This window comes from Haliotis rubra, unplaced genomic scaffold, assembly GCF_003918875.1.
Source record: "Haliotis rubra isolate DU_JTF1 unplaced genomic scaffold, ASM391887v1 Scf113, whole genome shotgun sequence".
Lineage (NCBI taxonomy): Eukaryota > Metazoa > Mollusca > Gastropoda > Lepetellida > Haliotidae > Haliotis > Haliotis rubra.
In genome coordinates this window covers 619319-643378 of record NW_025765037.1, presented here as the reverse complement: position 1 = coordinate 643378, position 24060 = coordinate 619319, and the positions used below count along the sequence as shown (strand labels likewise).

Genomic DNA, 24060 nt, shown 5'->3' with positions numbered 1-24060 from the left:
GTGGTGATCTGCGTCTGGTTTCACACTGAGTGACAGAAGAATTGGGCAATACCATGCATTCACTTAGAATCAAACACAGGTTGTGAATATGAGCTAAAGAATGAACTACTTGGCTAACACACCTTCCTTGAGGTGAAAAGAGATCAAGAATCCATAGTTCACTTTTAGCTAAAGGGCAGCAACATCTAGAATGGGATTCGGGAACTATACTGTGCAGATTCACACCCAGGATATTTACAAATTAACAGTTAGCAATGAGCTTCCCTGATTATAGCATTCACATTTAACTCAAGGGCTCAAATTCCTTGCTTAACAGACCTAGAACCGGCTTCAGCAACTATACGTTGGAGTAATTATACTCCAGTAGTGCAGAAGGATGAAGACATGGAATACAGAGATGAGGCAGGGCATAAAAAGTATCGTTCATAATGACAGTACATACAGAAAGGTTGAAACTGAAGACCCCAATAGACGATCTATTGGGGAGCCATTGATTGTGACCCAAATCCTTTTACAACAACCCTCTGATGCAATGTTGCCAGTATAGAAGCAGGTGCAGATTTTATACGGTTACCTCTGAAGCAATAATGATATGCTCCCTACCTAGCCTTGCAGTGCCTGAACCATATTATATTCTCTTCCCCTTACCATAGTGTTATACCTCAAAATGAAGCAAGTCTAGATTTTCAACAAGTTCCCCCATCTTAATGGGCTCCTTTTCATCTTAAATGTAGGTGCTTGATTTTCTCAAAATTATACACTTTCAGGGACTCATTAGTCTAGTGACCGCCTCCGTGGTGTAGTGGTTAGAGTGTCTGCCCGGAGAGCAGAAGGTCGCGGGTTCGATCCCTGACTGTGTCATACCAAAAGACGTTAAAATATGGTACTTGTTGGTCCCTGCCTGGCGCTCGGCATTAATGGGTACAAGGACTGGTCAGCTCGGAGTCAGTATAATGTGTCTGTGTGGGGTATTCATGCTTCACTGCGGCATGGTATCTCAGTGGGCTAGCACTATAAAACCAGCTTAAGTCTGGGCTAGTACAAGCAGGCGCACATACACATACACACGCATCCATGTCATCATATATTCTCGAGCAGCTAAACCCAATTTCACCTCACCTCATTAGTCTAGTATGCTCCCAAACTGGAATGAAATAGAATGATGGGTATTTCCACTACCCCATGTGCAGGGTCCAGATAGACGGCCACGTGCAGGGTCTAGATAGACAGCCAGGTGCAGGGTCTAGATAGAAGGTCACATGCAATGGCCACCTCCCACTCCAAGTAATACTCTCTGTCAAAGCCTCGTAGCTGAACTATCTATCTCTCCTGCCCTGCCTCCCTGTATGTGATAATCGATGCCAGATGGGTCAGGGAAGGGAAGCAGAATTGGTCCCACCTTGTTTCCATCCACTATCAGGATGTATACACATCACATGTGGAACATGACAACTATCTGGAACTGCATTATACTGCAATTCATAATTTCTGTGTATTGGGTCTTAGCTAGCATGAAATAAGCATTCACAGAATATGATGGTAAGGATTAACACCAGGTCGAAGATCACTACACTTATATATAGTGAAATGCTTGCACATGTGTGTGGTTGCTTGTATCGGGCCGCCCTTACATCAGTGTTATAGTCATAGGTCACTGAGACGACAAGCAGTTTAATAGTGACAGTGAGTGAGTATGGTTTTACGCCACCTTTAACAATATTCCAGCAATATCATGGCAGGGGACACCAGAAATGGGCTTCACACATTGTACACATGTGGGGAACAAAACCTGGGTCTTCGGCGTGACGAGCGAACGCTTTAACCACTAGGCTACCCCACCACCCCAACAGTTTAACAGGGATACCCCACTCAGTACACTAACACCAGACTGACCAGTCCTAGTTTTATTCCCTTAATGTCAGCCAGGGTAATAACAAGTACCATCTTTAATGTCTTTTGGTATGAGGTGTCTAAGGATCAAACTACCTACATCCATGGCTATCTTCGTGAAATACGAACCTAGTAAGATGTACTGAGATCAGGTAAACATCACACCCTTTCAGTTAGTTTGATGTTAGGTTCTGTTTAGAGTAATGAATTCAGGTACATGTATTTTCATTTCAGTGGTCAGATGACCAACAGCAGTGGGGCACCACGACCGACGATCGACCAAGTCATCAAGACAGACTGTTTAAAGACAGGACACAGCAGATCAAACTACAGATGCCAGAGACTAGTTCTAACCAAGTATCTCCACGAGCATCAGTGTGAAAATGGGATTCAGCTCCACCACCTAGTAAGGGACACAAGTGTGTATGTCCTTACAGAGACAGGGTTAACTCAGTAAGTGGTTACAGCAAAAGGGTTAACATTATCTTTAACACCCTAATGATTGCCATAAGTTTCCACTTTCAGATTTAAATTTCCTTGCTCACACATTGAGTGAGTGAGTGGGTTGGGTTTTACACCGCTTTTAGCAATATTCCAGCAATATCACGACGGGTGACACCAGAAATGGGCTTCACACATTGTACCCATGTGGGGAAATCGAACCTGGGTCTTCGGTGTGACAAACACTTTAACCACTAGGCTATCCCACCGTCCTCACACATTAAGTGTCACTTTAATATAATCCTAGCATCTCAAAGTTGGCAGCCATGGTAGCACATCATCCTGCACATGTAAAAGTGGCTAACTCAGTAAGTACAAAACAATCTGCATGAATAATGTTGATAGGTCCATTTAACACAATGCGTAACATTCTCACACATTTTTATCGGTAAATCAGTAGACTAGATGAAGTATGTTGAAAGGCCTGTCTAACACCCGATAACTTCTCCTACATGTGTGTCTTCTGGTTGTCTCGGTCCATCTCTACAACATGACATACACGAAGTGCCGACAGACGCTACACAAACAAACTGCTTTCCACACTGGTGGAACATGCATGTTAAACATAATTATCATGTGTGAATAAAATCAACTTCAGTCAGCAGCAGTATGGCAATGATGGCAAACGAAGGGGGAAATATGCATATCTATACAAACATCAGCAGAAACTGAACCAACATCACAACAAAATATCTTCATACACAAAAGCAAGAACAAGGTTAACACTAGTTCACACTCATGAACCCCTCGAATGTTTTTGAAACTGCAGAACCTGGGCTTTCAAAACCCCGAACGAGTATGTACGATTGTCAAAACATAAACTTGATTCACCTGGTGTATGGGCAACACATTTCACAGCGCAGGAAGCCAACATGGAACTTTGGAACTCGGCGCCGTGTTCCATGACCATGATGATGTGATCATATAATGATGGCTACCATAGTACCCACAGACTTGCAAATACATCTGCCTATCATGCCATGTGGAAGAACGCTTTGCTCCTCTAGACTAAAACTAAGTCTCGAAAAACATATATTTGATAAAACCAAATAACTCCAATCAAACTGGAAAAGAACTCCAGTGGGCAGTGATATTAACTGAAGAACATCTATTATTTTTTGTTTTTGTTTTGGATGATAAATCTTTTATTGCATCAATAGTAGGGTGGGCGATAATACTGAAGAAAATCTAAACTTACTCATTCAGGGCTCTTGCATTACAGAAAGGGCTGGGTGGAAGGCAAATGTGTTCCAGCGACTGAGACAGATTGCTCCACCTAGAGGGCAAGACTTCTACCACGCTCACACACCCATCGAGTTAACTTGTGAAGAAATTCAGAACATATGGCAGTATGTTGATGTGCAAGCTCTCCTGCTGTTTGTATGTCTTTATTCAAGACCTTCCTCTAAACGAAACATGAAACTTCAGCTGGAATATTTTTAGTAATGTATATGACTGTGGACTACCAGCAACTGATGCTCCTTGGTCTTCTGCTGGCAGAAATCTGGAGCTTTATGGGTGTTGGAAAAACTAAATTCATTATTCCAGTGTTTTTGCTTTCTGTCATCCATTGTACAAAGATTTCAGATATCTGGCAATAAGTCAAGTGGAAACTGCCACCAACAGATACAGTACGCCTCAGTAGAAACTTGTGCCATTAAAGGATAGTTAAATGGTTCAAATATACACTCAAGACATGGATAAGTCATATATTACTCAATTCTACTGGAAGTGAAGTGTAATGTCTGTAGTCATGGTGAAAACAAGGTTCCACTGCAGGCAATATATTCCAGTAAACGAGCAAGGTGTGTAGAACACTGCATTATATAGTAGTCACTCATGGGTAATGTTATTTAAACTCTTTCTTTTGGCGCAGGTACTAAACCAGTCATAAACTTGATTCATACGAAATCAGGAACAGCAGCTTGTCAGAGCATGCAGGTAAGAGTGAGTGAGTGAGTTACGTTTTACACTTCTTTCAGCAATATCCCATCAATATCACCACAGGAGACACAAGAAATTGATTTGATGTATTTTAACCATGTAAGGAATCAAATCTGGAGCTTCGGCATGATTAGCAAATACTTGACTACGAGACTACACTACTGCCCGAAACGCAGGTAAGAGAAAACAAACTTTGACTGTTAATGGAATATCCCAACTAGAAGAGACCTTAACAGTTTGTTTATCCATAATACTCTCGACCATCTATTCTCGACTCAAATAAAGTTCAAATACCAATACAGGTTCCGCAGGTTTATGTATGACAATGTTAGAGCTAGGGTAGCCTACCGGTCAAAACATTCCCTACTCACGGCGAAGATCTGAGTTCGATTCCCCAAATGGGTACAATGTGTGAAGCCCATTTCTGGTGTCCCCTCGCCGTGATATTACTGGAATAAAACTCAACTCACTCACTCATTCATTCACTGGAGACAGTTGCATTTCTACATGGAAAGAACCAAAAATCAAATTTGACAATAACTACTCATCAATCCTTTCCCACATTTGCTAAAACAAGGATAACACAATTTCTGTCTCATCACTGAAATGGATACAAGACAAACCAAGAGAAATAACCTTACAAACAATTCAACCACCTCCATAAGCTCCCACCATAAACATGAAAAATGAACCCTTTCATTCTTCAAAGGATCATAATTCACGATTAGCTGATAAATTAAATGCAAATAAAACTGAACCCAACCAGCCATTACTCACTTTTCATCCACCATTGTTGAAATCAAAATTCTCATCCACATTCATGACAAACTGCTATCATTACGACCATGTTCAAGGGACTTGATCTGAGATTTTCTGTTTCATATCAGATGCAGCACAGTGATAATGATACAACCGAGTTTCTAAATGATTACATTAAGAATCACACCAAACTGTTCCTTTCAAAATGCCTGATCCCTGCCCAGACGGCTTGGATCTGAGCCTGGACCATACTTACAGCCGGTTAGTGACCATTGGTGTCTCTGACATTTCTATGGCTATTTTGCGTGTTAAAACGTCTGTAACAGTCACAAGACAAGCTACGCAGGGCATTACACTCCTATCTTGGGTCGTCAACATAATTCCACGTCCTCTCAGATTCATAATTCTCTTGTCAAGTCGGCGACTCAAAGAAATCAAACGTGTCCAGGAAAAGCTGATTAAGTTGTCAGGACTGGCAGAAAAGATTGTGTAGCTCACATCTGATGGTCGAATCCGATCAAACATGAAAAGATGTGAGGAGGTTCTTAGGTCTTTGTTAATTACCCAGCAAGAATCAGGCCACAAGGTAGATCAAGCGGGCACACCCTGTGTACATGGCAGGTACTGAGGTGACAAGTGTCCAAATTATCTACAATAACTGTCGTATCTATCGGCACTGATATACCACAGCGATGGAATCTTGTTACGGAACGTAGAACGATAGGGTGTCCTTGAAAACATACTGGAATTGAAGTGGAAGTTCTTGATTAAAATGGAAGCATGTGTAGCCCAGCAATCTAAGGTCTCACAAGAGCAGCATTTAACCAGATTCACTCACCATAAAATTTCTTTCTAAGCCATGCAATAACACCCTGTGACTTCAGCCACTTGTCAGAAGCCTGAGCACAGCATACTTTTTTTAGTTTGTTTGTTTAGGAGCCGCAAACCTTTTAGTCACAGACTGCAACAACTTTGGTTCTTTCATCCATTTCGTTTTTCAATAGTGACATGAGAAGGGTATTTCTTGATACTGCTCATGTCATTCAGAGCTAACCAATCTTGCAGCCTGTTTAAAGGGACATAAATTAGCCTCATCATTATTATACATGCACGTGGAAGGTTGATCTCCAGAGGCAGGAACAAACATTTCATTATCATATACAATATGCATTGTAGTTTTATTTAATACCACACTTAATGATATGAATATGAAAATTATCGAATCTAGACTGCACCAACCAGTGATGGATACTGTGAGCATCAACCTACACAAATAGTGAGTGAGTGAGTGAGTTTGATTTTACGCCACTTTTAGCAATATTCCAGCAATATCACGGCGGGGGACACCAGAAATGGGCTTCACACATTATGCCCATGTGGGGAATCGAACCCGGGTCTTCGGAGTGACGAGCGAACGCTTTAACCACTAGGCTACCCCACCGCCCCACCTACACCAATATGTTCTGATGAATAACAGTAAAACATGTGCCCCGGTAAACATCCATCCAAACAAACATGACCATGGGTGTTGACAAACCTTGAAACACAACAAGGTCAAATCAGGTCTTTGGCGAGCCCAAGGGAAGCAACTCTGCACACAAATTGCCCCCAATTACCGAAGCAACATTACACTGTTATCACCACCATAAACAATGAACAAATCATGTCAGAAGATGCTCTATGGTTTATCCACCTGACTGCAGCAACATGCATTCTAATGTCAGACTTCTCCTCATGGCAACTGGAGGCCCATAACCTTCCTTGAATGGTGTGCAACATCTGACCTTTGCTGAGTACACATTCCAGTATAGGAAGCAATGGTTTCTCAAGTGGGGCCAAATCGCATCGAGGAGTCACACGAGGGTGAGAACAATAACCCTTGGTGCTATTATGAAATAGGTTAAGCTACGTCAGTTTCAACACACCAACACACCGTGTCGATGGCTAGCACATGGTCTTTCACTGGAGACCTCTCATATCTTGATATTTTTATTCAGAAAAACACAACACAACTGTTAGAGGAATAGGCCCAGAGTGTTTGGTATTCAGTGGGGCACCAAATTTAGTATGGCATCTTCTTGCAGACTTGTCAATGAGCCATCAGGTTTCCAGAAAACTCATCACCATGTCTTGTCAAAAAATGTTTGGGACGATTTGCTTGTTTTTTTTATGTCAGGCTCATAATGGGTCTTCTGAACATGTCCCATAATGGGGCTTGGTGCATTAACAGCTTGGTGCAATCTGGGACAGAGATGTTGGGAATCATTTGTGCACAAAAAAGTTTCAAAGACGAGACATTTGTCAGGGACTTTGAGCAATAGGATGTCATTATTGCTGCAAGGAATGTACTTAAACCAGTCACCAACTGCAAGTGAAATATTGTTTTCATATGCACAACATTCTGAAGAAATACTTGACAGATAACGAATGTACACAATAATGAAGAACTTTCTCAAGAATTAGCTGGAGCTTACTCTGACGAAGTGAGCCGTCCTTGCCATGACAACAAAAATAAGCGCCTGGGACTGGAATTACCTCAACAAAATAACTTGTGTACCAAACTGAGTCTACCAGCAGGGGAATCGGTATACCCATTCCCAGGATACTGAAGTGTACAGAATAAATACAGCTCCTGTCTAACAGTTTCGAAATGATCTTAAAGCATCTTAGGAAGACAGTAAAAGACAATAAGATAGGCGGTTAATCATTAATTTGTTACTGATATAGAACTAAATCAGTACTATCGACTGCCTTTTTCAACAAATGAATCAGAGCAATTCATACCTGCAATACAACCATTTGATACCAGAGCCATTTCATACCTGTACCACTGCCATTTCATACCTGTATCACTGCCATTTCATACCTGTATCACTGCTATTTCATACCTGTATCACTGCTATTTCATACCTGTATCACATCCATTTGACCCCTGTACCACTGCTATTTCATCCCTGTATTACATCTGTTTCATACCTGTCACATCCATTTCATACCTGCACCAGAGGTATATCATACCTGTATAAAATCCATTTCATACCTGTATCACTGCTATTTCATACATGTATCACATCCATTTGACCCCTGTACCACCGGTATTTCATTCCTGTATCACATCTGTTTCATACCTGTCACATCCATTTCATACCTGCACCAGAGGTATATCATACCTGTATAAAATCCATTTCATACCTGTATCACTGCTATTTCATACATGTATCACATCCATTTGACCCCTGTACCACCGGTATTTCATTCCTGTATCACATCTGTTTCATATGTGTATCACATCCATTTCATACCTGCACCACAGATATATCATACCTGTATAAAATCCATTTCATACCTGTATCAGAGCCGTTTCATACCTGTACCACAACCATTTGACACCTGTACCACTGCTTTTTCATTCCTGTTTCATATCTGTTTCATATGTGTATCACATGTGTATCACATGTGTATCACATCTGTTTCATTCCTGTATCACTGCTACTTGATACCTATATCACATCCGTTCCATACCTGTATAAAATCCATTTCATACCTGTATCACAACAATTTCATACCAGTACCCGTTTCAAATTATCATATACTCTTCTTTGTGATTAAACTGCATAAGCTGGGCAATGACCCCAAGTTCTCATCTACATACTGTAGGCAACAGATACACCACATATCTTCCGACATGCCCTCCACACCAGCTGCACTTCCTCCAGCGCCACAGAAGGGTCACACAGTCTTTTTCTTCAACAATGCCTACATCCCACAGAGACCACGAAGGTAAAAACAAAATTCCATGGGCATCAACATGCACATTTTGAAAATGGAATGGTAAAAGTAACAAAACTGCAAGCTCCACTTGGATACAGGATCAGAGTGTCGGACATCTTCCCACCACAGCTACTCATACAAAGAATACAAGAAGAGAGACAAGTCTCGGATATGCATCTGATCTGACATTTACTGTACAACAGCAATGTGACCTTATTACTTAGGCTTCTTGTCTGAAAAAGCTGACCTTCAGATACTATGTACAGTCTGCAAAGAGCTGAAGTTGGTTTCACAATGTCGAAAAGATTTATCTTGTAACAGCAATTACCCAAACATCCTAGTTGCATAGCAAGATACAATTATGTTTATTGGTAGCCTAGCTGTTGACACCCTGTCCTCTCGTTCAACTACTTCACCTTTAAGTCTCGTCAGCCAACATGGAGGAACACCTTAAGAGTTCAATCTTACTTAGCAGAATTAATCAAATATGGCAAAATGGTTTAAAAAAACGAGTGGCCTGAGTCCCTACTGAGAATCTAGAGTAGCGAAATGGTCTCGGCTCATCTATGTTCACAAAAGAGATTAACAAATGGTGGTACACATTTTTTCCGTGAGCAGATCAGTGTGCATTTTCATTAGTTTTTTTTACCATATAAAACACTGAACTTAAACTTGGGCAAGCCTTTGCTATGCAGCATGTCAAGTGGGTAATCATATCATAGCATAGACCCTCTCCTCTCCTGTGTGCGTTGCACCTAGCTGCACTAAATGCCAGATTGCCAAAGTCATATTATAAAATCTGCTGTTAGGTAAACGTTAGATAACCAGAACAACCTCCATCTGCCTCAGGGGAAGGTGGGTGCATCAGAGCTGTGCGTTTCTTTATCGTGCTGATGGTCTGGGTTTGATTCTTCACATGGGAATGCAGTTTTGCCATTGCTGTTTGTGAATTCCTGATCAGTGAAATGGCTAATAGTGTTAGAAAAAGGCACAAAAACACCAAACAGGCAATGATGTATGAAAAATGACGCGAGATACAGGTGCACACTCATAAGCATCTCACTCCCTGCAACACAAACCCCTGCCACACTTCTTGTTGACATTTTTACTTTCCACTGAGTGAGTGAGTTGGGTTTAACACTACTCTGACAGTATTCTAGTTATAACACTGGAGTGCAGGTCTTAGGCTTTTACAACATTGGAGATACACATGTATAACCCATGACAACAATTTCAGAATAATTTAAAACAAAGAAGCCTATGTAACTTGCCAATAACAACCTACACATATAACCCTCTAGCCTTGCTCCAAGGCTGTACTGAATGCTGAGCCCATGGATGTATATTAATTCAATCCTTTAAACAGGTGAGTCTAGATAAGTGGACAGTAAGGATGCCAGTCTGTATTTTGTAGAAATTATCATATTAACTATTAATTATTACCTTAGAGACTTGATGGATCTAATAACCCTTAGATCCATGAAAGAGCATATCTGGTATGTCATTATTCTAAAACATACTTCACTTTGAAAAAGACAAATATACATTTTAGATACCTTGTGTTGGCCATGTTCAAGAGTACTTTCAAGAAGGTTCACATTCATTACCAACTGGATGAACTTTATTACAAGTAGCATGACAAAACTAGTGGTCACAAGCTCTATCACCTTCCCAGGTGAATTTCCCTCATACAGTTTAAGTTTAAACCAATTTTCTCATGTCTTCCTCTGATCTGGCAATTAGCAGCCAGTGTATAACAGCAATGAAAATACCTAGCTGGGTAGGTTTTTAAATGCCTCATAAATTAAAGACACATGCAGCATAAGACAATCAGGTTCACCAACATGCACGATGGAGTTGCCGCTGCCACTGTCATCCCTGCGTGTGGTGTACTTTCTCACCTGGTAAGTATGTAAGTACCCGTGCATGAAATTGGACTGCACTGTCACCTGCTAAGAGACAAGATTCCATTCTAACCCTGTAAATCCTAGCAAATCTAATTAGCATTGCACTCTCGCTGATCTACCGTCATAGACAGGCAAAACCAGGAAAGCAGCAACCAGTCAATGAAGATGTATTGGAGGAATATAGTCAAACTGAAATCTGGCTCTCTTCGATCTGTTTTCACTCTATTAGTAGCACCATAAACAATGCCTCTGTCAGGAGATGCTTGAAGTCTACTTGATTTTATGCCTTGTCTACAATTATGAGACTCAAACAGCCAATTTTGACAGCCTTCCAGCATAACTCATAAAACCTTCAACCTTTTTCTGAAACAATGCAAAGCACATATGACACCTTACTGATATATATGTTAGTACAAGATAAAAAAAATCAATCCCTTACCACGGAATTCATAAACGATCTCTGTTACTCTCCCAAGAAAATGGAGGCGGCAGAATCAGGAACCTGAAGACAAGTGACAGCAGCTGTCAGTGTTGTGAAACTCGGTAGGACCTGTACTGACCACCCACCGTTACCACGAAGGTCAAGTTTGCAGTAAAATTGGCCCCAAAAAGTATATCTCTCAGGAAGTAGAGCTCACTCAAGTAATTTAAACATGACATTTACTAAGATAGCATCTCATCTTCATTTAATTTCATTCTTTCACATAAAATCTTGTCATTTCAGTTTTAGCAGGTAAATGAACCGTGTTATCTCTATGGTCTTAAGAAAGAAATAACTGTAAACGTGCCACGCCAAAGCTTGAAAATTATCATATGTTCATAATCATCAAAATTCACATTTGGATGTCAAGTCAGTGTCATTGATAGCATCATCTTGTACACACCGAAGTCTTCAAAACATTAATGGGGCACATCCGCACAAATATCATATATAAAGATGCGTAGTGTGTGGATTTTAAGACGTAACTCTCTGTTACGCCTGATGTACGGAGATAAGGGACACATACTTTCAAATGCCAATGTACAACAACTGAATGTGCCAACATGTGTTCCATGCATGGAAACACGTGTCTTTCAGATTGACGAGTGCGTTATCACAGGATATGAATGTTTATCACACATAAATCTTTGTTATGTAAGATATACAGGTGTCCATGAGATAGGGCAAAGTAAGGTAGGACATAAATACACAATTACAGATTACACTAAACAGACTTGCTGTATGGAGAAATTACATCTGGTGCCCTGGGAGAGGAGAATGCAAGTTATGAACCAAATGTGAAAAATATGCAAAGGATGCTCTTTATCAATTTCAAAAAGCTTTAGGTGATGTCCCTTGAGTGTTACCCATAGCAACGGATGATGCTAATATCAATTCATCATTTAAGATGAAAATGATAGAATTTCAAACAGTTATAAAACATATTTGTTAGTTTGGCAAACTGAACTGATACATTTTTGGTTGTTTGGCTAAGGACTGGTATTTAATTCTACTTTAATCAAACAAACATCTGTATCATTTCTAATTTTTCGATTATCAGTTTTAGGTGTTTCCTTAAAATGTTCAGAAGAGGAAGTTTACATTTTCAAATTTCAAATGACTTCACCTTCAAAAGAAAATATCTGAAAATAAATATCTACAATTGTCAGTTTTAGTATTCCTTAACATTCATAGAAAAGCATGGTAACAATTGACTTACGTTCAAGTAGAATTTATCTGAAAATAAATAGTTTCAACTAGTTCCCAAAATATCAAAGTTCAGGGATTTACCTTGAGTCCTGTATTTGAGGGTCCCTAATTACTCCTGCTTATAATTTTCAGGGGTCCTGGACAACAAAATGGGGGTCCCATACACTTAAATATTCTTACTAATACTGTTATTGTATTGTGTATCATGATCATCACTTTAATTGTTACAGTAATTAAATGCAAATGATGCCATAACTCAGCTAGTACAAACTCAGTGATAACTTATTGTTACTTGATTGGAATTTTTACAAAAGTATTTGGACTTTTTCTGCATCCCTGTGGATGTGCTAATAAATTTTGTTGCATCCATTGTCAATTTTTTTGCGTATAGGACACAGGAATTCGCGTCCTGTAAATCCCTGTAATTTGACAGTCTGGCTAGACACTGAGACTTGTGTTAATTTTCATTTGTACTGAAATAAATATTTAATTGAAAGATGTTTCTAAGCAGTCAAGGATAAATAATTTCCATTTATGCTAAAATAAGTGCTAGTATTTCATAAAAAAGTTTATTGTAGGCAATCATAGATAATTTATTTCCATTTATGTCAAAATTAGTATTTTATGCAAAGCTGTTTCAATTAATCAACCATAAGTATTTTCTATTTTGGTGAAATAAGTGTTTAATTGTTTTTAAATTGTTATAGATTTCCATCTATTCAGAGAGCATTAACAGTCACCAATATTAGTACATATCAATTCAGAATATCAAAGATCAGTAAGCTCTAACAGAAACTATCAATCGTAAAGAAAGTTTCAAGTGCATGTTACTTCAATAAATCTGCAACTCCAATAAATCCATCAAGCATCTCTTTCAATGTTCTCTTCCTCTATCTGTATTTTTTTTCAAGACAAATAAACAGTTTTGCGAAAATGACATGAATTACAAACACGGTGGTACATTAAGATTCCCATCAGGGCCTGAGTGTGAAGTGCCTCATTGAAATGTGACTTTACCAGAGCCGACATCCCGGCAACAAGCCGGAGCCAGATAACCCTGTAACACAACACCAGCCAGAGTAACACAACACTGTAAGTATGGGGTAATAGATGGGATGTCTGCCCAAACATGTTCTACTCAGACAGACTACACAGATAAACTGTCCATATCTTACATGCTAATTTGTCGCCATCCCAAGCATGGACGAAGCAGGGATTAACCCATCGGCTTTTCTATTCAAATCTAATGACCTTTCTCTACCGATAGGACACAAAACAAAATGAACTATCTTTGCGGTAATTTAGTGAAACAATAAAAGAGGGATGCTATAAAAAAACAGCATCTGTTCGATTTAAAGACACTGAAACTCATCTATACTGAACAAAATAAGTAAGGGATCATGAATACATTGAACACTATTTCATGAAGATATGCCCAGTGTTGACTACAAAACAATATCCCCAAATTTTACATGATCCTTTTTTGGTATAGTTCAAATATCAAAGTGTTATTTCAGCAACAAAAAGATCAGCGAGAATAACCTGTCAGCTTCTGATACTGATAGATTACTTCGACAATAAACGATATTCTGCTGCAAAATATTTGACACACATTTACTATATACTACTGCCTTACATTTGACACAAATGCGTTCCACGTTATTGACATCACTTGCAGTGCGATAGGTTTCAAATTATTCAACATTGTAGTTGAGACCCTTGCCTCCATTGGACACAGATTATGGGAGATAAAACTGATAATCTTCCATCTGCATACAATGTTATCATACAATGGCTGCGGACTTCAACCCTATCAAGGGAGATAATCATCTCATGTCACAGTATCATTGATACCCACGGGACAAGATATCAGTAAACACTCAACTTACATCAAAAGTACAAGGGTCAGGTTATTGTTCAACAATTTGAATTTTCATGGCAGTTAAGTGTGGGAATGCTTGTCAAAGCATGCACAGATTACTAAACCATCAATTTACCATACTGAAAGTATAGCATTTTCTGTTTTTAACTTAATTAGAACAGTACAAAATATTCGCCACCACTAAACCATAAGCATAATATGCTGAACGAAAAGAGTAAATGATCCGATATTTTTGGGGAACAATTTTCATGGTGCAGACTTTGTACACAATTTCATTAAAGTATCCCTACAAAAATTCACGACCCTACAGATATTTTGTTCCATATAGTTCCAAGAAATCCAAGTAGAACGTTCAGGAAATAAAGTTTACATTTTATTTCTGCAAAAGACATTAGGAAATCCTGGCGTGTGTATCTGACTGTAAGCGAGCTGGATCCTTGACCTTTACTGAATGCCAGCTTTATGAAGGTCCGGTCTTGTGAAGGAGAGGTGTTTGTGTGTATCTGACAGAGTGGAAAGTGTAATTATTTCCAAACATCTCCTTAACAATCAACTCAAACCAGATGGGGACAACAAGGATGGAGAGTTTTGTCACGAACATGGTCGGCAAATGGAACAGGGTTCTTCACGGACATTATACAAACCATGCTTTCACGCCACCCTTCCACTTCAGATCAAAGAACTCCGTCTATCAATTTCAAATTTTTAATCCTCAAACTGAAAATTGATGAGTTTCATGAGAAAGTAATTTCAGCAAAGGTGAACCCCTTCCATAGAGGATGGTTGAATGTCTTCGGTATTTGTCTACACTCAACTTGTTCTCCATGATGTTTTGGAATCTCATCATTGTATCAAGAGCTGCTTCAGTTCGGCCATATTGAGTTTAATTCATACATGTTTACAGTATTGGCTAAACATTTCATACAACCAGGCGGAAATATTGAATTTTCTCAGCTGGAAAGTTTGAATTGAAGTATTATTTCATTTCAAAACATTTTATTATCCTCCCTGATCAAATTGTAGAATTTGACTACAAACGAAATCAATAACAAATTGAATACAATGCCCTTTTGACATCAGGACTCGACATTCTTGCTACATTCTTCCCGTTTGACACGGTACACCACATAATTGCCACAATTTCCTCTCTGGTAAGCGGTTGAGTCAGTCATCCAACATAGCTGACCATACAAACACCACTTAAAGGGTTAATCTCACAACATTTTGATATCTATTATACCCTTAACAGAAACATTTAAAACACCATTAAAATAATTGACTCCCATTTCCCAATGTAAAATCTACCTATATTTTACACACTGTTTATGTAGTCTCCATTATGAAAACCAACCTGATCCCCTTCAGAAATATTTTGCAGTTTATTTTATTTAATTTCAAAGTGAGAGAGTGAGTATGGTTTTACACTGCTTTAAGCTATATTCCAGCAATATCAAAGCAGGGGACACCAGAAATGGGCTTCACACATTGTACCCATGTGGGAAATTGAACCCAAACCCAGGTCTTCAACATCGCAAGTTTCGCCAACGCTTTAACCACTAGGCTACCACACAGCCCCTAATTCCAAACTATCTCAAACATCTCCCAATACTTCAGAATACTGAATACTACTTAAAGAAGTAGAAGTTTTCTTTCAGTGCCTCCAAAAACAAACTTCTATTACAGCTAAGACCTATTTACACTGTTTAATTATTCACATGAGCTATTAACATGATCAGGCTATCCAGAAATTCATTGAACAGCTCTGCCCGCAGACATAAAGACAGCGGGTCATGGCGACCGTTTGTTTTCCAGCACCAAAAATATAATTGGAATACTTTTCATCAGGCATGAAGCACAACTCAATGTTTTTCTCAAGAACATTCCCTTAGGTGGTGAGTGAAATATCTCTACAAAATGAACAAAACTGTAGCTAAATATTATAATGGTTGAATTTGATAATTAATCAATAATAACTTGTCTGATCAATTTTTCTATAACCTGAACAAAGCTGTAGCTAAATCAATAATTAATCAATAATAACTTGTCTGATCAATTTTTCTATAACCTGAACAAAGCTGTAGCTAAATATTACAATTGTTGAATTTGATAATTAATCAATAATAACTTGTCTGATCAATTTTTCTATAACCTGAACAAAGCTGTAGCTAAATATTACAATTGTTGAATTTGATAATTAATCAATAATAACTTGTCTGATCAATTTTTCTATAACCTGAACAAAGCTGTAGCTAAATATTACAATTGTTGAATTTGATAATTAATGGATAATAACTTGTCTGATCAATTTTTCTATAACCTGAACAAGGCTGTAGCTAAATATTACAATTGTTGAATTTGATAATTAATCAATAATAACTTGTCTGATCAATTTTTCTATAACCTGAACAGAGCTGTAGCTAAATATTACAATTGTTGAATTTGATAATTAATGAATAACACTGGTAAACAGTTTCTCATTTTGTTCAGCAGAAAATTCAGAATATATTCTAACCTGCAGCAATTTTGTTGAAAATTAGCTAGGACAAATGTCCTCTGGTACTTAAATCAACATTTACAGTGATAAATATGAGTCACGATTCATAAAGAATGTCTTCCATGTCAGTGGATAGAGAGTTCGTATGATGGTATCTTTTATCAGATTAAACAAATTTTCAGACAGATAATCAAACAATATTTTCATATCCTTTTCCTATAGACATACAGAAATCAGCTGTTCAAACAAATACTATCATCACCTAAAACCGATCAGTTCCTTTCAAAACTCCATCACATCAGGCTCTTTGGAGTTGTCTCATAGGTTGTCTCATCTGTGCCCTAAGTCCAAAATACGGTCAGTGATCAACAGATAACACAAAGTTCCGCAAAGACCTATAAATACGCTAGACAAACTAACACAATCAATATCCCACGACTTCATCAACTTACCACAAATTCTGTTGAGTAAGTCCAATGTAAGGCCTATACGATACTCCGTATGAATCCAACACTGTCAACGTAAGAGGTCCACACTGAGCGGAGACGGACTATCAACAGGAAGGCCACCCTAGTCCCTCGACCACATGTCTGATCTTGAGATGCGGATAAGGAAATTCAGATAGCCCAAATCAAAGTCCCAATGTGATAACAGAGAACACAATGCTGTGTACAAACAGTGTATGACAGGTGAGGGAGATATGATTGGTCCATTCCGATCTAAGTACGAGCCAAGGTGTTCGTATCCAGCTAAATCAATATACTCCTCATTATCCTATGCTTAAGCATGGCTAGGAGCACAAGATGCTGGCAAGTTGGAATATTAATTATCACATTGTTATCATCTATTTTGACCAACATCAATAACAGTTGTGACATTACGTTGCGGTCACAATAGCAGAGAGGTGTCAATTACTCCAGCAGATCAATAAACCATTACAGTATGGTACTCTACACAAAACTTGTACAATTTATTCATTTGGAGTGTGCAAACTTTGTCAACAGCTTTGCATGTTATTAGCACATTATATTTCCTTCATGGTATTTCATAGAGCGAGCACTAAGCCTCACAACAGAGTAACACCTTTTTTACAGATACACAATTCCACTCGTGTTATATCATGTGTCTAACAATTATTGTACCGGTTAATATAAACACACTTAATACCAGAACGTTTAGGTTTTTTATCAGTATGAAGTAAGATTAAAAATTAGATTTAATATATTGCATTTTCTTGCCATCAGGTAGTCAAAACATATTAAACTCCCGAATCTGAAAGTAACATATTCCAATGCAAAAGATCCTAAAGTAAATTTACATAATAAAATTTGGAAGTTTCTGCAAACTCATGTGATTTAAGTGTACAGTCATCACTTTGAAGGCAGGCTCTGATTCCTCACTTCCATACTATGAGCATTTCTGGGTTAACCTGCCATTATATTGCAGAAATATTGCTAATACCTGCCTGAAAACTCACTCATTCCTGTCAACTCACGTCACAGTAACTGTTACATAATAAAACACTGACTGACTGAGTTTGGTTTTACGCCGCTTTTAGCAATATTCCAGCAACATCACGGCAGGGGGACACCAGAAATGGGCTTCACACATTGTACCCGATGTGGGGAATCGAACCCGGGTCTTCGACGTGACGAGCCAACGCTTTAACCATTAGGCTACCCCACCGCCCCTAATAAAACACTAGTTAATGTTCACCCGTGTATTAAATGAACAGCAATAGTTTCTAACATTTTCATGAGGGAATCGGATTAACAACAGCTTAAACTATGTCTGCTTCAATGAAACTCATGAAATGAAACTAAACAATTTGTGAAGCTCATAAACTATTCAATAACAGCCCCATTCATCAAAACATTCCAAATGGGTAAGTGTCAAATTTCAAAATATTTCGACTTCCTATAATTTCCACAAAATCATCACCCTCAACCAAACACCCAAAGAACAGCTTCGAGTTAGAATCATCCTCAAGGACAATATCATTTAAACACAACACTAATGGCAGCCCATCCCAACAGGTGTTGATATGTAGCACCACAAACATCACGTGTCTATACTCAACCCTTGTTCAAGATCATAAATAATACACTAAATGTATATCTTAGTGGTATGCAAGGAATATACACAAGGATTGTTCCCTTTAGACTTACCAACAAATTTATGAGTTTCTGGGTCACACATCATGGCATTTCCATATGCGAAAACCGAAACATTGCAATAAAACGCACTGGGTGGTGGAGGATTTCGAAATTCAAAACAAGATTCCATACCTTTTCTCCTGATGTATACAGGCTATCAAAACATTCAGAACCAATATAGCGTGCATTTACGTAAGAGATACGTCTGAAATCTAACGCAAAAAACAAACATCAAAACATAGTCCCAAACAAAAAAATCCCCAAAGCATCATTAGTGACGACTCAAGAAAGAACCTTAACTTACGAAATAATCAATTCACCAAAAAAAACAACATTTCTATATCAGGATTTATCACAAATCAAACTCACGATAATCTAAATGTAAATCAAAACCATAAACTCAGTTTCAAATAAAGCTACTTCTTCAATCATTTTCTCCTTAATTGATTTGTCCTTAATCAACATTTAAGTGTGACCACAGAGTCTCACGGGTAGCAGCAACGTCACCAACAACATGGCTACCTGAAGAAGTGATCAATTACTTTGATGAAATAATCCATAAGCCATGTCACCCATAAATCTGAATCTATACATGCTATTCAAAACAATGAGTGATATTTCTTGGCATCAGGATCTTAATTTTCTGTGTATTGACATTTTTTCATGCCAAATCACAATCTAACAATGCCTGTGAATGTAGATTACCTGCGAATAACGCAATTTTACCATAGCTTCCGAATGGTATTGTCTTGCAAATGATCACTGCTATTATTCCACGTCAACATTCTGCTATTATGCCAAAGCACGGATATCAAAAGTTAGAGCCAGCTTATTTACGCAGTATAATCCCATTTCGCCATCCCCCAATTGACTCGGCATCGATTCTTGCTGAAATTGTTCTTCAATACCCCCATCAAAGCCTGTTCAGTATGTTTTTATATTCTCCACAAACTTGTGAAATGAATGCAAATTTGAATTAACGTCCATAAACCAATATTTAATGGACAGAGTCTCCTAGACTGGGAGTGACAAGCTAGAACTATAGCCCCCGTTTCCGTCCAACCCATGCCACAGGAATACAAATCCCATTAGATTATCATAAACATTTGTTATAATAGCATTGCCAGAGTGTCCGCCTGGAGAGGACAGCCATGCCTATATGTGTTCACTCTGTACCTACAGCACTGGACCAGGCTTATAGTGCAAAGGATATGGACAAAGTGATGTCGGGTTTCAACATTGCCACAGCAGGATATAACAAACTCAGAAAAAGGCTTTGTATCAATCTTGGGAGTATGTATCGTTTGATCTTTGCAGCTTTAAGAAAATCCAGGAGACATTGTGACTATGCTTAGTGACCTTGTGGACAATCTAATCCAGTTCATCGGTGTGCCTACCATTTTGGAAATAAGACCAGAGTTGTTTGTCTGTTGTTTATCGCTGCACTCAGTAGTATTCACACTATATGTCTGTTAATAGTCAAGTCTGGAACAGACAATCCAGTGACTGATATCATGAACACTAATCCACACAACTGGGACACGATGACACACATCAACCAACTCAGCAAGTCCTGACCACCCGTCAGTCACCTCCAATGACAAACCTGGTTAGCTGAAGTCAGATTTTAACCCTGAAAACCAGAGCTGAAGATGTCGTTACAAATAAAGAACTTACCCACTAGGCCACCCAACAACCTAAACCATGGAAACAAACTCATCTAATATAGATGTAGACCAGGGCCTAGATTTTCAAGCTCTCTTAACGCTAAGATAGTCTTAAGTGACATACATTAACATTAACTTACGACTATCTTAGCTCTAAGAGAGCTTAAAAAATGTAGGCCCTGACTTGGTTGTACATTTCTGGTCCTGTTTTGACGCCACACTCAGCAATATTCCAGCTATATGGCGGCAGTCTGTAAATAATCCAGTCTGGACTGACAATCCAGTGATCAGCAGCATGAGCATCGATCTGCGCAATTGGGATACAATGACATGTGTCAACCAAGTCGGCGAGCCTGATCACCCGATCCCCCGATCCCGTTAGTCGCATCCTTCGACAAGCATGGGTCACTGGAGATCAATATTTTTACCTGGACCTAGACTCTGAAGAGACAAAACCAAAATATACATTGCAGACCCCCAAACACAGAATACTTTAAATGCTACCTGTTTAGTCATTCATAACAGATTTAAAAATGAAAACAAACTCACCCCTCTACATCTTTATTAATACTGTGATAAAAGATGGAATAAAACTGATTTGAAGATTGTCCCCCCAAAATATAGATGCAACTACACAGAGGTAATAATCAGTTTCTAGGGAATCCTTCTTTGATAGATGAGACTTCACATACACCTAGGTTGGAAACCCGAGATCAGTCACATCACACTCTGCTGATAGATGAACCACATTATGTCGAGATAGATCCAAATCCATTCATCCATTGATCTAGATGGACTTGATAAGAGCAATATGGTGCAAGCATATTCATCTCAATCAAGCAATGTATAGACTGAAATGTCTATTATTAACCCAGCGTCAGTCATACTAGCAGTACAGTATGGTACAAGTTTACCATTGATTTTATTAGGATTCTCCATTTGTCAAATATAACATCTGTCTAGGGGTAAGCACTGGTTTTATAATACTTAAAAAGTGAAAATGTTAATTGAATCTATCAAAAGTAGTCAAAGTCGTCAAGCATTTAAAAATCAGTCTCATTATTAGATATTAAAAAAAGTAAAGGCACAATAACTGTTTACAGAAAAAAACATCTTAAGCAAAATTTGATTGATATATTTTTTTTGCCAATGTTGACATTTGAGAAACTAAACGAAAACTGTCCAGAATAATTAATTACAAAAGTAAACTTTGACAATTAGAAATCATATTCAGACAAGAAAACTGACTGATTGACTGAGTTTAGTTTTACGCCGCTTTTAGCAATATTCCAGCAATATCATGGCGGGGGACACCAGAAATGGGCTTCACACATTGTACCCATGTGAGGAATCGAACCCGGGTCTTCGGCATGACGAGCCAACGCTTTAACCACTAGGCTATCCCACCGCCCCTCAGACAAGAGGATAACATATTTGAAAGATATCTCAAACCTTAAGATGTATAAAGCGATTATGAAAATTCCAAGACTTGAACCAGACACGAGCCTTTTATTTCCATCCAATCTTTATTGACATATCCATAATGGTACCCCAAAATGGTAATGACAATCAAATGATCGTTATTGTGAGTAACAATCATTATTATGGGTGGACATAGACATGTTTCCCAGCCTCTTAGAACCAGCACAGGCTGCTGGGGATCTAACCAGGAATTACCACATGTGACAATCACCAGTAATACAGTGTTGTCTTGTGGATGGAAGGAATTAGAGTTTTGTTTTATGCATTAAACATTCCAGTTCTTACTCTGCATGCTGGAGAAGGAAATCACCAATAGATAAAGGTACTGGGCCTAGATTTCTTAGGCTCTCTTAGCGCTACAATAGTCATAAGTGCCATACATTAACATTAACTTACGACTATCTTAGCACTAAGAGAGCTTTGAAAATCTTGGCCCTGGACATTTACCACTGTGGTAAATGAAACCCACCACATATGGATTTGACAACCCAAGGTTCAAGTCAGAACAAATCTTGGACATAACAAAATTGATCAAATCCTGGCACATGGAAGGGACACAACCCTGGGTATAAGTGGTTATGCTAATGCTCCATTAGCTGGAAGAAGGTGGACGAAAGGGGGTTTATTGTTGCACTGAGATTTTTGCACTTGTGACCTAGTGTGTGTATGCTAGTATTTGTCCAAACTAATGCCAGGTTCATGGTGCTAGTCCATTGGAATATCATGACACAGGTTAACATGGCTCCAAGGCGATCAGTCCTTGTTTATCCCCTAAATGCTGAGCACCAATTAGGGTAACGCCAAGTACCATCTTTCGACATGTTTTGTTATAAGCCCACCGGGGGACTGAAACCCCAACCTTCTGCTATCCAGGCGGACAGATGCTCTATTAACCAGACCACAAAGTTGGTCTAGCTGTTAGGAAAATCCCATGATGTGAGCACAGCCCTAAATACCATCAAAACCGATGCTGCCTCAATAGTTCCATACAACTGATGCACAATTAATGCAACATGTCAAGGCATTAAACTCAGCAAACATGCCAGCTAGTTGAAGCTACTAAAAACAAGATTCCATTAATCTAGAGTGACCCTGGATGAAAGTTCTTCCAGCTGAGTTGGTCGAGTGTGACAATTTTGCTGTCAATCACATGTGATCAGTGAAGGGATTAGACCCGGCCTGATTGCAAATCTTCATCAAATGAAATGAGCGTATTTCCCCACCCTGATCAATTACTGTCAACATGGCCACAACAGAGAAAGTCCTTGATTGCAATCCTCCATTCCATTAGACAAAGATTTTGTCAGTCCGTGATTCTGTCAGACCACAATACAAGGCCTTGTATCTAACAAGTCCACGATTCCGTCAGATTCCGTCAGTCTGTCATTCCGTCAGACCACAGTTCAAGACCATGTTTCCAACATGGCCACGATTTCGTCACTGCCAAGTTTTTATCAGTCCGTGATTCAGTCAGACCACAATTCAAAACTGTGATTCTAACAAGTGCACGGTTCCATCAATGCCAACATTTTGTTCCATGTCCTACTGTATGTGAAACTACTCTGCAAGCATTAATTATTGCTCTCTCTATCAACCATTGGTTTGTCAACTAAAGACTGGATTATTCATATCAGCAGTAACACATCTCTAATTTTGCCAGGGACGGAAACACTGACCGTACTCTCTCCGTGAAACTCTCTATCCAGTACACCACATTGACAGTCCAACATCACAAAACTACTGGCTGACCCCAATACAAGAAGGAATTAGACCAGTCTCGCATCTCATCCAGAAATAATTCTCTATTTTTACTCTGATGTTGTTATCAAGTCACAAAACCCCTTGACAACATGTCAGCATGTTACAAAGGCTCTGATTGGTCCTTTGATGTATTAAACGAAGTTCACTTCCCATCAC

At 38.8% G+C, this 24060-nt stretch overlaps 1 protein-coding gene across 10 annotated transcripts in view; it reads right to left on the bottom strand.

The window, feature by feature from the left end:
• Positions 1-24060, bottom strand: part of LOC124291154 (poly(rC)-binding protein 3-like) — a 380920-nt gene that overhangs the window by 59627 nt on the left and 297233 nt on the right. Inside the window, exon 1 of one of the 10 annotated variants that reach the window (XM_046728105.1) lies at positions 17291-17432. The exons of the other annotated variants lie outside the window; for them this stretch is intronic. The gene's annotated coding sequence lies outside the window, so the exon portion shown is untranslated. Of the gene's footprint in view, positions 1-17290; positions 17433-24060 lie in introns of those variants that run through there. 10 annotated transcript variants of the gene reach the window in all.